We start from the raw sequence: 15,732 nt of genomic DNA, 5'->3' as shown, positions 1-15,732 counted from the left end.
ATAGCGTATTACGTTATGTGGGACGACGTTATAACGTATTACGTTATATGGTATAACTTTATAGCGTATTAAGTTATATGGGATGACGTTATAACGTATTACGTTATATGGGATGACGTTATAACGTAATACGTTATATGTTATGACGCTATAACGTAATAGGTTATATGGTATGACGTTATACCGTATTACGTTATATGGGATGACGTTATAACGTATTACGTAATATGGGGTGACGTTATAACGTATTACGCTATATGGGACAACGTTATAACGTATTGCGTTTCATGGGATGACGCTATAACGTATTACGTTATATGGGATGACGTTATAACGAAATAGGTTATATGGTATGACGTTATAACGTAATAGGTTATATGGTATGACGTTATACCGAATTACGTTATATGGGATGACGTTATAACGTATTACGTTTTATGGGATGACGTTATAACGTATTACGTTATATGGGATGACGTTATAACGTAATACGTTATATGGTATGACGTTATAACATATTACGTTACATGGGATGACGTTATAACGTAATAGGTTATATGGTATGACGTTATAACGTAATAGGTTACATGGTATAACGTTATACCGAATTACGTTATATGGGATGACGTTATAACGTATTACGTTATATCTGATGACGTTATTCGAATTACGTAATATGGGATGACGTTATAACGTATTACGTTATATGGGATGACGTTATTCGAATTACGTAATATGGGATGACGTTATAATGTATTAAGTTATATGGAGTGACGTTATAACGTATTACGTTATATGGGCTAACGTTATAACGTATTTCGTTATATGGGATGACGTTACACCGAATTACGTTATATGGGATGACTTTATAACGTATTACGTCATATGGGATGACGTTATAACGTATTTCGTTATATGGGATGACGTTATTCGAATTACGTAATATGGGATGACGGTATAACGTATTACGTTATGTGGGACGACGTTATAACGTATTACGTTATATAGTATAACTTTATAACGTATTAAGTTATATGGAATGACGTTATAACGTATTACGTTATATGGGATGACGTTATAACGTAATACGTTATATGGCATGACGTTATAACATATTACGTTACAGGGGATGACGTTATAACGTAATAGGTAATATGGTATGACGTTATAACGTAATAGGTTATATGGTATGTCGTTATAACGTAATAGGTTATATGGTATGACGTTATATCGAATTACGTTATATGGGATGACGTTATAACGTATTACGTTTTATGGGATGACGTTATAACGTATTTCGTTATATGGGATGACGTTATTCGAATTACGTAATATGGGATGACGGTATAACGTATTACGTTATGTGGGACGACGTTATAACGTATTACGTTATATGGGATGACGTTATAACGTAATACGTTATATGGCATGACGTTATAACATATTACGTTACAGGGGATGACGTTATAACGTAATAGGTAATATGGTATGACGTTATAACGTAATAGGTTACATGGTATTACGTTATACCGAATTACGTTATATGGTATGACGTTATAACATATTACGTTACATGGTATGACGTTATAACGTATTACGTTATATGGGATGACGTTATTCGAATTACGTAATATGGGATGACATTATAACGTATTACGTTATATGGGATGACGTTATAACGTATTTCGTTATATGGGAGGACGTTATAACGTATTACGTTATATGGTATAACTTTATAACGTATTAAGTTATATGGGATGACGTTATAACGTATTACGTTAAATGGGATGACGTTATAACGTAATACGTTATATGGCATGACGTTATAACATATTACGTTACAGGGGATGACGTTATAACGTAATAGGTAATATGGTATGACGTTATAACGTAATAGGTTACATGGTATTACGTTATACCGAATTACGTTATATGGTATGACGTTATAACATATTACGTTACATGGGATGACGTTATAACGTAATAGGTTATATGGTATGACATTATAACGTAATAGGATACATGGTATTACGTTATACCGTATTACGTTATATGGGATGACGTTATATCGTATTACGTTATATGGTATGACGTTATAACATATTACGTTACATGGGATGACGTTATAACGTAATAGGTTATATGGTATGACGTTATAACGTAATAGGTTACATGGTATAACGTTATACCGAATTACGTCATACGGGATGACGTTATAACGTATTTCGTTATATGGGATGACGTTATTCGAATTACGTAATATGGGATGACGTTATAACGTATTACGTTATGTGGGACGACGTTATAACGTATTACGTTATATGGTATAACTTTATAACGTATTAAGTTATATGGAATGACGTTATAACGTATTACGTTATATGGGATGACGTTATAACGTAATACGATATATGGTATGACGTTATAACGTAAATAGGTTATATGGTATGACGTTATACCGTATTATGTTATATGGCATGATGTTATAACGTATTACGTTATGTGGTATGACGTTATAACGTAATAGGTTATATGGTATGACGTTATACCGAATTACGTTTCATGGGATGACGTTATAACGTATTACGTTATATGGTATGACGTTATAACGTAATAGGTTATATGGTATTACGTTATACCGACTTTACGTTATATGGGATGACGTTATGACGTATTACGTTATATGGGATGACGTTATAACGTATTGCGTTATATGGGATGACGTTACACCGAATTACGTTATATGGGATGACGTTATAACGTATTACGTCATATGGGATGACGTTATAACGTATTTCGTTATATGGGATGACGTTATTCGAATTACGTAATATGGGATGACGTTATAACGCATTACGTTATGTGGGACGACGTTATAACGTATTACGTTATATGGGATGACGTTATAACGTATTTCGTAATATGGGATTACGTTATAAGGTATTACGTTATATGGAATGTCGTTATAACGTATTTCGTTATATGGGATGACGTTATAACGAATTACGTAATATGGGATGACGTAATAACGTATTACGTTATGTGGGACGACGTTATAACGTATTACGTTATATGGTATGACTTTATAACGTATTAAGTTATATGGGATGACGTTATAACGTATTACGTTATATCGGATGACGTTATAACGTAATACGTTATATGGTATGACGCTATAACGTAATAGGTTATATGGTATGACGTTATACCGTATTACGTTATATGGGATGACGTTATAACGTATTACGTAATATGGGGTGACGTTATAACGTATTACGCTATGTGGGACGACGTTATAACGTATTGCGTTTCATGGGATGACGCTATAACGTATAACGTTATATGGGATGACGTTATAACGAAATAGGTTATATGGTATGACGTTATAGCGTAATAGGTTATATGGTATGACGTTATACCGAATTACGTTATATGGGATGACGTTATAACGTATTACGTTTTATGGGATGACGTTATAACGTATTTCGTTATATGGGGGGACGTTATAACGTATTACGTTATATGGTATAACTTTATAACGCATTAAGTTATATGGGATGACGTTATAACGTATTACGTTATATGGTATAACTTTATAACGTATTAAGTTATATGGGATGACGTTATAACGTATTACGTTATATGGGATGACGTTATAACGTAATACGTTATATGGTATGACGCTATAACGTAATAGGTTATATGGTATGACGTTATACCGTATTACGTTATATGGGACGACGTTATAACGTATTACGTAATATGGGGTGACGTTATAACGTATTACGCTATGTGGGACAACGTTATAACGTATTGCGTTTCATGGGATGACGCTATAACGTATAACGTTATATGGGATGACGTTATAACGAAATAGGTTATATGGTATGACGTTATAACGTAATAGGTTATATGGTATGACGTTATACCGAATTACGTTATATGGGATGGCGTTATAACGTATTACGTTTTATGGGATGACGTTATAACGTATTACGTTATATGGGATGACGTTATAACGTAATACGTTATATGGTATGACGTTATAACATATTACGTTACATGGGATGACGTTATAACGTAATAGGTTATATGGTATGACGTTATAACGTATTTCGTTATATGGGATGACGTTATTCGAATTACGTAATATGGGATGACGTTATAACGTATTACGTTATGTGGGACGACGTTATAACGTATTACGTTATATGGGATGACGTTATTCGAATTACGTAATATGGGATGACGTTATTCGAATTACGTAATATGGGATGACGTTATAACGTATTACGTTATATGGGATGACGTTATTCGAATTACGTAATATGGGATGACGTTATAACGTATTACGTTATATGGGGTGACGTTATAACGTAATACGTTATATGGTATGACGTTATAACATATTACGTTACATGGGATGACGTTATAACGTAATAGGTTATATGGTATGACGTTATAACGTAATAGGTTACATGGTATTACGTTATACCGAATTACGTTATATGGGATGACGTTATAACGTATTACGTTATATGGGATGACGTTATAATGTATTTCGTTATATGGGATGACGTTATAACGCATTACGTTATATGGGATGACGTTATAATGAAATAGGTTATATGGTATGACGTTATAACATAATAGGTTATATGGTATGACGTTATACCGAATTACGTTACATGGGATGACATTATAACGTATTACGTTATATGGGATGATGTTATAACGTATTTCGTTATATGGGAGGACGTTATAACGTATTACGTTATATGGTATAACTTTATAACGTATTAAGTTATATGGGATGACGTTATAACGTATTACGTTATATGGGATGACGTTACAAACGTAATACGTTATATGGCATGACGTTATAACATATTACGTTACAGGTTATGACGTTATAACGTAATAGGTTATATGGTATGACGTTATAACGTAATAGGTTACATGGTATTACGTTATACCGAATTACGTTATATAGTATGACGTTATAACATATTACGTAACATGGGATGACGTTATAACGTAATAGGTTATATGGTATGACGTTATAACGTAATAGGATACATGGTATTACGTTATACCGTATTACGTTATATGGGATGACGTTATAACGTAATACGTTATATGGTATGACGTTATAACATATTACGTTACATGGGATGACGTTATAACGTAATAGGTTATATGGTATGACGTTATAGCGTAATAGGTTACATGGTATAACGTTATACCGAATTACGTTATATGGGATGACGTTATAACGTATTACGTTATATGGGATGACGTTATTCGAATTACGTAATATGGGATGACGTTATAACGTATTACGTTATATGGGATGACGTTATTCGAATTACGTAATATGGGATGACGTTATAACGTACTAAGTTATATGGAGTGACGTTATAACGTATTACGTTATATGGGCTGACGTTATAACGTATTTCGTTATATGGGATGACGTTACACCGAATTACGTTATATGGGATGACGTTATAACGTATTACGTCATATGGGATGACGTTATAACGTATTTCGTTATATGGGATGACGTTATTCGAATTACGTAATATGGGATGACGTTATAACGTATTACGTTATGTGGGACGACGTTATAACGTATTACGTTATATGGTATAACTTTATAACGTATTAAGTTATATGGAATGACGTTATAACGTATTACGTTATATGGGATGACGTTATAACGTAATACGATAATGGTATGACGTTATAACGTAATACGTTATATGGTATGACGTTATACAGTAATAGGGTATATGGTATGACGTTATAACGTAAATAGGTTATATGGTATGACGTTATACCGTATTATGTTATATGGCATGATGTTATAACGTATTACGTTATGTGGTATGACGTTATAACGTAATAGGTTATATGGTATGACGTTATACCGAATTACGTTTCATGGGATGACGTTATAACGTATTACGTTATATGGTATGACGTTATAACGTAATAGGTTATATGGTATTACGTTATACCGACTTTACGTTATATGGGATGACGTTATAACGTATTACGCTATGTGAGACGACGTTATAACGTATTGCGTTTCATGGGATGACGCTATAACGTATAACGTTATATGGGACGACGTTATAACGTATTACGTTATATGGTATGACTTTATAACGTATTAAGTTATATGGGATGACGTTATAACGTATTACGTTATATGGGATGACGTTATAACGTAATACGTTATATGGTATGACGCTATAACGTAATAGGTTATATGGTATGACGTTATACCGTATAACGTTATATGGGATGACGTTATAACGTATTACGTAATATGGGGTGACGTTATAACGTATTACGCTATGTGGGACCACGTTATAACGTATTGCGTTTCATGGGATGACGCTATAACTTATAACGTTATATGGGATGACGTTATAACGAAATAGGTTATATGGTATGACGTTATAACGTAATAGGTTATATGGTATGACGTTATACCGAATTACGTTATATGGGATGACGTTATAACGTATTACGTTATATGGGATGACGTTATAACGTAATACGTTATATGGTATGACGTTATAACATATTACGTTACATGGGATGACGTTATAACGTAATAGGTTATATGGTATGACGTTATAACGTAATAGGTTACATGGTATAACGTTATACCGAATTACGCTACATGGGATGACGTTATAACGTATTACGTTATATGTGATGACGTTATTCGAATTACGTAATATGGGATGACGTTATAACGTATTACGTTATATGGGATGACGTTATTCGAATTACGTAATATGGGATGACGTTATAATGTATTAAGTTATATGGAGTGACGTTATAACGTATTACGTTATATGGGCTGACGTTATAACGTATTTCGTTATATGGGATGACGTTACACCGAATTACGTTATATGGGATGACGTTATAACGTATTACGTCATATGGGATGACGTTATAACGTATTTCGTTATATGGGATGACGTTATTCGAATTACGTAATATGGGATGACGTTATAACGTATTACGTTATGTGGGACGACGTTATAACGTATTACGTTATATGGGATGACGTTATTCGAATTACGTAATATGGGATGACGTTATTCGAATTACGTAATATGGGATGACGTTATAACGTATTACGTTATATGGGATGACGTTATTCGAATTACGTAATATGGGATGACGTTATAACGTATTACGTTATATGGGATGACGTTATAACGTAATACGTTATATGGTATGACGTTATAACATATTACGTTACATGGGATGACGTTATAACGTAATAGGTTATATGGTATGACGTTATAACGTAATAGGTTACATGGTATTACGTTATACCGAATTACGTTATATGGGATGACGTTATAACGTATTACGTTATATGGGATGACGTTATAATGTATTTCGTTATATGGGATGACGTTATAACGCATTACGTTATATGGGATGACGTTATAATGAAATAGGTTATATGGTATGACGTTATAACATAATAGGTTATATGGTATGACGTTATACCGAATTACGTTACATGGGATGACATTATAACGTATTACGTTATATGGGATGATGTTATAACGTATTTCGTTATATGGGAGGACGTTATAACGTATTACGTTATATGGTATAACTTTATAACGTATTAAGTTATATGGGATGACGTTATAACGTATTACGTTATATGGGATGACGTTACAAACGTAATACGTTATATGGCATGACGTTATAACATATTACGTTACAGGTTATGACGTTATAACGTAATAGGTTATATGGTATGACGTTATAACGTAATAGGTTACATGGAATTACGTTATACCGAATTACGTTATATAGTATGACGTTATAACATATTACGTAACATGGGATGACGTTATAACGTAATAGGTTATATGGTATGACGTTATAACGTAATAGGATACATGGTATTACGTTATACCGTATTACGTTATATGGGATGACGTTATAACGTAATACGTTATATGGTATGACGTTATAACATATTACGTTACATGGGATGACGTTATAACGTAATAGGTTATATGGTATGACGTTATAGCGTAATAGGTTACATGGTATAACGTTATACCGAATTACGTTATATGGGATGACGTTATAACGTATTACGTTATATGGGATGACGTTATTCGAATTACGTAATATGGGATGACGTTATAACGTATTACGTTATATGGGACGACGTTATTCGAATTACGTAATATGGGATGACGTTATAACGTACTAAGTTATATGGAGTGACGTTATAACGTATTACGTTATATGGGCTGACGTTATAACGTATTTCGTTATATGGGATGACGTTACACCGAATTACGTTATATGCGATGACGTTATAACGTATTACGTCATATGGGATGACGTTATAACGTATTTCGTTATATGGGATGACGTTATTCGAATTACGTAATATGGGATGACGTTATAACGTATTACGTTATGTGGGACGACGTTATAACGTATTGCGTTATATGGTATAACTTTATAACGTATTAAGTTATATGGAATGACGTTATAACGTATTACGTTATATGGGATGACGTTATAACGTAATACGATAATGGTATGACGTTATAACGTAATACGTTATATGGTATGACGTTATACAGTAATAGGGTATATGGTATGACGTTATAACGTAAATAGGTTATATGGTATGACGTTATACCGTATTATGTTATATGGCATGATGTTATAACGTATTACGTTATGTGGTATGACGTTATAACGTAATAGGTTATATGGTATGACGTTATACCGAATTACGTTTCATGGGATGACGTTATAACGTATTACGTTATATGGTATGACGTTATAACGTAATAGGTTATATGGTATTACGTTATACCGACTTTACGTTATATGGGATGACGTTATAACGTATTACGCTATGTGAGACGACGTTATAACGTATTGCGTTTCATGGGATGACGCTATAACGTATAACGTTATATGGGACGACGTTATAACGTATTACGTTATATGGTATGACTTTATAACGTATTAAGTTATATGGGATGACGTTATAACGTATTACGTTATATGGGATGACGTTATAACGTAATACGTTATATGGTATGACGCTATAACGTAATAGGTTATATGGTATGACGTTATACCGTATAACGTTATATGGGATGACGTTATAACGTATTACGTAATATGGGGTGACGTTATAACGTATTACGCTATGTGGGACCACGTTATAACGTATTGCGTTTCATGGGATGACGCTATAACTTATAACGTTATATGGGATGACGTTATAACGAAATAGGTTATATGGTATGACGTTATAACGTAATAGGTTATATGGTATGACGTTATACCGAATTACGTTATATGGGATGACGTTATAACGTATTACGTTATATGGGATGACGTTATAACGTAATACGTTATATGGTATGACGTTATAACATATTACGTTACATGGGATGACGTTATAACGTAATAGGTTATATGGTATGACGTTATAACGTAATAGGTTACATGGTATAACGTTATACCGAATTACGCTACATGGGATGACGTTATAACGTATTACGTTATATGTGATGACGTTATTCGAATTACGTAATATGGGATGACGTTATAACGTATTACGTTATATGGGATGACGTTATTCGAATTACGTAATATGGGATGACGTTATAATGTATTAAGTTATATGGAGTGACGTTATAACGTATTACGTTATATGGGCTGACGTTATAACGTATTTCGTTATATGGGATGACGTTACACCGAATTACGTTATATGGGATGACGTTATAACGTATTACGTCATATGGGATGACGTTATAACGTATTTCGTTATATGGGATGACGTTATTCGAATTACGTAATATGGGATGACGTTATAACGTATTACGTTATGTGGGACGACGTTATAACGTATTACGTTATATGGGATGACGTTATTCGAATTACGTAATATGGGATGACGTTATTCGAATTACGTAATATGGGATGACGTTATAACGTATTACGTTATATGGGATGACGTTATTCGAATTACGTAATATGGGATGACGTTATAACGTATTACGTTATATGGGATGACGTTATAACGTAATACGTTATATGGTATGACGTTATAACATATTACGTTACATGGGATGACGTTATAACGTAATAGGTTATATGGTATGACGTTATAACGTAATAGGTTACATGGTATTACGTTATACCGAATTACGTTATATGGGATGACGTTATAACGTATTACGTTATATGGGATGACGTTATAATGTATTTCGTTATATGGGATGACGTTATAACGCATTACGTTATATGGGATGACGTTATAATGAAATAGGTTATATGGTATGACGTTATAACATAATAGGTTATATGGTATGACGTTATACCGAATTACGTTACATGGGATGACATTATAACGTATTACGTTATATGGGATGATGTTATAACGTATTTCGTTATATGGGAGGACGTTATAACGTATTACGTTATATGGTATAACTTTATAACGTATTAAGTTATATGGGATGACGTTATAACGTATTACGTTATATGGGATGACGTTACAAACGTAATACGTTATATGGCATGACGTTATAACATATTACGTTACAGGTTATGACGTTATAACGTAATAGGTTATATGGTATGACGTTATAACGTAATAGGTTACATGGAATTACGTTATACCGAATTACGTTATATAGTATGACGTTATAACATATTACGTAACATGGGATGACGTTATAACGTAATAGGTTATATGGTATGACGTTATAACGTAATAGGATACATGGTATTACGTTATACCGTATTACGTTATATGGGATGACGTTATAACGTAATACGTTATATGGTATGACGTTATAACATATTACGTTACATGGGATGACGTTATAACGTAATAGGTTATATGGTATGACGTTATAGCGTAATAGGTTACATGGTATAACGTTATACCGAATTACGTTATATGGGATGACGTTATAACGTATTACGTTATATGGGATGACGTTATTCGAATTACGTAATATGGGATGACGTTATAACGTATTACGTTATATGGGACGACGTTATTCGAATTACGTAATATGGGATGACGTTATAACGTACTAAGTTATATGGAGTGACGTTATAACGTATTACGTTATATGGGCTGACGTTATAACGTATTTCGTTATATGGGATGACGTTACACCGAATTACGTTATATGCGATGACGTTATAACGTATTACGTCATATGGGATGACGTTATAACGTATTTCGTTATATGGGATGACGTTATTCGAATTACGTAATATGGGATGACGTTATAACGTATTACGTTATGTGGGACGACGTTATAACGTATTGCGTTATATGGTATAACTTTATAACGTATTAAGTTATATGGAATGACGTTATAACGTATTACGTTATATGGGATGACGTTATAACGTAATACGATAATGGTATGACGTTATAACGTAATACGTTATATGGTATGACGTTATACAGTAATAGGGTATATGGTATGACGTTATAACGTAAATAGGTTATATGGTATGACGTTATACCGTATTATGTTATATGGCATGATGTTATAACGTATTACGTTATGTGGTATGACGTTATAACGTAATAGGTTATATGGTATGACGTTATACCGAATTACGTTTCATGGGATGACGTTATAACGTATTACGTTATATGGTATGACGTTATAACGTAATAGGTTATATGGTATTACGTTATACCGACTTTACGTTATATGGGATGACGTTATAACGTATTACGCTATGTGAGACGACGTTATAACGTATTGCGTTTCATGGGATGACGCTATAACGTATAACGTTATATGGGACGACGTTATAACGTATTACGTTATATGGTATGACTTTATAACGTATTAAGTTATATGGGATGACGTTATAACGTATTACGTTATATGGGATGACGTTATAACGTAATACGTTATATGGTATGACGCTATAACGTAATAGGTTATATGGTATGACGTTATACCGTATAACGTTATATGGGATGACGTTATAACGTATTACGTAATATGGGGTGACGTTATAACGTATTACGCTATGTGGGACCACGTTATAACGTATTGCGTTTCATGGGATGACGCTATAACTTATAACGTTATATGGGATGACGTTATAACGAAATAGGTTATATGGTATGACGTTATAACGTAATAGGTTATATGGTATGACGTTATACCGAATTACGTTATATGGGATGACGTTATAACGTATTACGTTATATGGGATGACGTTATAACGTAATACGTTATATGGTATGACGTTATAACATATTACGTTACATGGGATGACGTTATAACGTAATAGGTTATATGGTATGACGTTATAACGTAATAGGTTACATGGTATAACGTTATACCGAATTACGCTATATGGGATGACGTTATAACGTATTACGTTATATGTGATGACGTTATTCGAATTACGTAATATGGGATGACGTTATAACGTATTACGTTATATGGGATGACGTTATTCGAATTACGTAATATGGGATGACGTTATAATGTATTAAGTTATATGGAGTGACGTTATAACGTATTACGTTATATGGGCTGACGTTATAACGTATTTCGTTATATGGGATGACGTTACACCGAATTACGTTATATGGGATGACGTTATAACGTATTACGTCATATGGGATGACGTTATAACGTATTTCGTTATATGGGATGACGTTATTCGAATTACGTAATATGGGATGACGTTATAACGTATTACGTTATGTGGGACGACGTTATAACGTATTACGTTATATGGGATGACGTTATTCGAATTACGTAATATGGGATGACGTTATTCGAATTACGTAATATGGGATGACGTTATAACGTATTACGTTATATGGGATGACGTTATTCGAATTACGTAATATGGGATGACGTTATAACGTATTACGTTATATGGGATGACGTTATAACGTAATACGTTATATGGTATGACGTTATAACATATTACGTTACATGGGATGACGTTATAACGTAATAGGTTATATGGTATGACGTTATAACGTAATAGGTTACATGGTATTACGTTATACCGAATTACGTTATATGGGATGACGTTATAACGTATTACGTTATATGGGATGACGTTATAATGTATTTCGTTATATGGGATGACGTTATAACGCATTACGTTATATGGGATGACGTTATAATGAAATAGGTTATATGGTATGACGTTATAACATAATAGGTTATATGGTATGACGTTATACCGAATTACGTTACATGGGATGACATTATAACGTATTACGTTATATGGGATGATGTTATAACGTATTTCGTTATATGGGAGGACGTTATAACGTATTACGTTATATGGTATAACTTTATAACGTATTAAGTTATATGGGATGACGTTATAACGTATTTCGTTATATGGGATGACGTTACACCGAATTACGTTATATGGGATGACGTTATAACGTATTACGTCATATGGGATGACGTTATAACGTATTTCGTTATATGGGATGACGTTATTCGAATTACGTAATATGGGATGACGTTATAACGTATTACGTTATGTGGGACGACGTTATAACGTATTACGTTATATGGTATAACTTTATAACGTATTAAGTTATATGGAATGACGTTATAACGTATTACGTTATATGGGATGACGTTATAACGTAATACGATAATGGTATGACGTTATAACGTAATACGTTATATGGTATGACGTTATACAGTAATAGGGTATATGGTATGACGTTATAACGTAAATAGGTTATATGGTATGACGTTATACCGTATTATGTTATATGGCATGATGTTATAACGTATTACGTTATGTGGTATGACGTTATAACGTAATAGGTTATATGGTATGACGTTATACCGAATTACGTTTCATGGGATGACGTTATAACGTATTACGTTATATGGTATGACGTTATAACGTAATAGGTTATATGGTATTACGTTATACCGACTTTACGTTATATGGGATGACGTTATAACGTATTACGCTATGTGAGACGACGTTATAACGTATTGCGTTTCATGGGATGACGCTATAACGTATAACGTTATATGGGACGACGTTATAACGTATTACGTTATATGGTATGACTTTATAACGTATTAAGTTATATGGGATGACGTTATAACGTATTACGTTATATGGGATGACGTTATAACGTAATACGTTATATGGTATGACGCTATAACGTAATAGGTTATATGGTATGACGTTATACCGTATAACGTTATATGGGATGACGTTATAACGTATTACGTAATATGGGGTGACGTTATAACGTAATAGGTTATATGGTATGACGTTATAACGTAATACGTTATATGGTATGACGTTATACAGTAATAGGGTATATGGTATGACGTTATAACGTAAATAGGTTATATGGTATGACGTTATACCGTATTATGTTATATGGCATGATGTTATAACGTATTACGTTATGTGGTATGACGTTATAACGTAATAGGTTATATGGTATGACGTTATACCGAATTACGTTTCATGGGATGACGTTATAACGTATTACGTTATATGGTATGACGTTATAACGTAATAGGTTATATGGTATTACGTTATACCGACTTTACGTTATATGGGATGACGTTATAACGTATTACGCTATGTGAGACGACGTTATAACGTATTGCGTTTCATGGGATGACGCTATAACGTATAACGTTATATGGGACGACGTTATAACGTATTACGTTATATGGTATGACTTTATAACGTATTAAGTTATATGGGATGACGTTATAACGTATTACGTTATATGGGATGACGTTATAACGTAATACGTTATATGGTATGACGCTATAACGTAATAGGTTATATGGTATGACGTTATACCGTATAACGTTATATGGGATGACGTTATAACGTATTACGTAATATGGGGTGACGTTATAACGTATTACGCTATGTGGGACCACGTTATAACGTATTGCGTTTCATGGGATGACGCTATAACTTATAACGTTATATGGGATGACGTTATAACGAAATAGGTTATATGGTATGACGTTATAACGTAATAGGTTATATGGTATGACGTTATACCGAATTACGTTATATGGGATGACGTTATAACGTATTACGTTATATGGGATGACGTTATAACGTAATACGTTATATGGTATGACGTTATAACATATTACGTTACATGGGATGACGTTATAACGTAATAGGTTATATGGTATGACGTTATAACGTAATAGGTTACATGGTATAACGTTATACCGAATTACGCTACATGGGATGACGTTATAACGTATTACGTTATATGTGATGACGTTATTCGAATTACGTAATATGGGATGACGTTATAACGTATTACGTTATATGGGATGACGTTATTCGAATTACGTAATATGGGATGACGTTATAATGTATTAAGTTATATGGAGTGACGTTATAACGTATTACGTTATATGGGCTGACGTTATAACGTATTTCGTTATATGGGATGACGTTACACCGAATTACGTTATATGGGATGACGTTATAACGTATTACGTCATATGGGATGACGTTATAACGTATTTCGTTATATGGGATGACGTTATTCGAATTACGTAATATGGGATGACGTTATAACGTATTACGTTATGTGGGACGACGTTATAACGTATTACGTTATATGGGATGACGTTATTCGAATTACGT

Source organism: Bombus vancouverensis, unplaced genomic scaffold (assembly GCF_051014615.1).
Source record: "Bombus vancouverensis nearcticus unplaced genomic scaffold, iyBomVanc1_principal scaffold0018, whole genome shotgun sequence".
In the NCBI taxonomy this organism is placed as follows: Eukaryota; Metazoa; Arthropoda; class Insecta; order Hymenoptera; family Apidae; genus Bombus; species Bombus vancouverensis.
Note: the sequence above shows the minus strand (reverse complement) of the source record.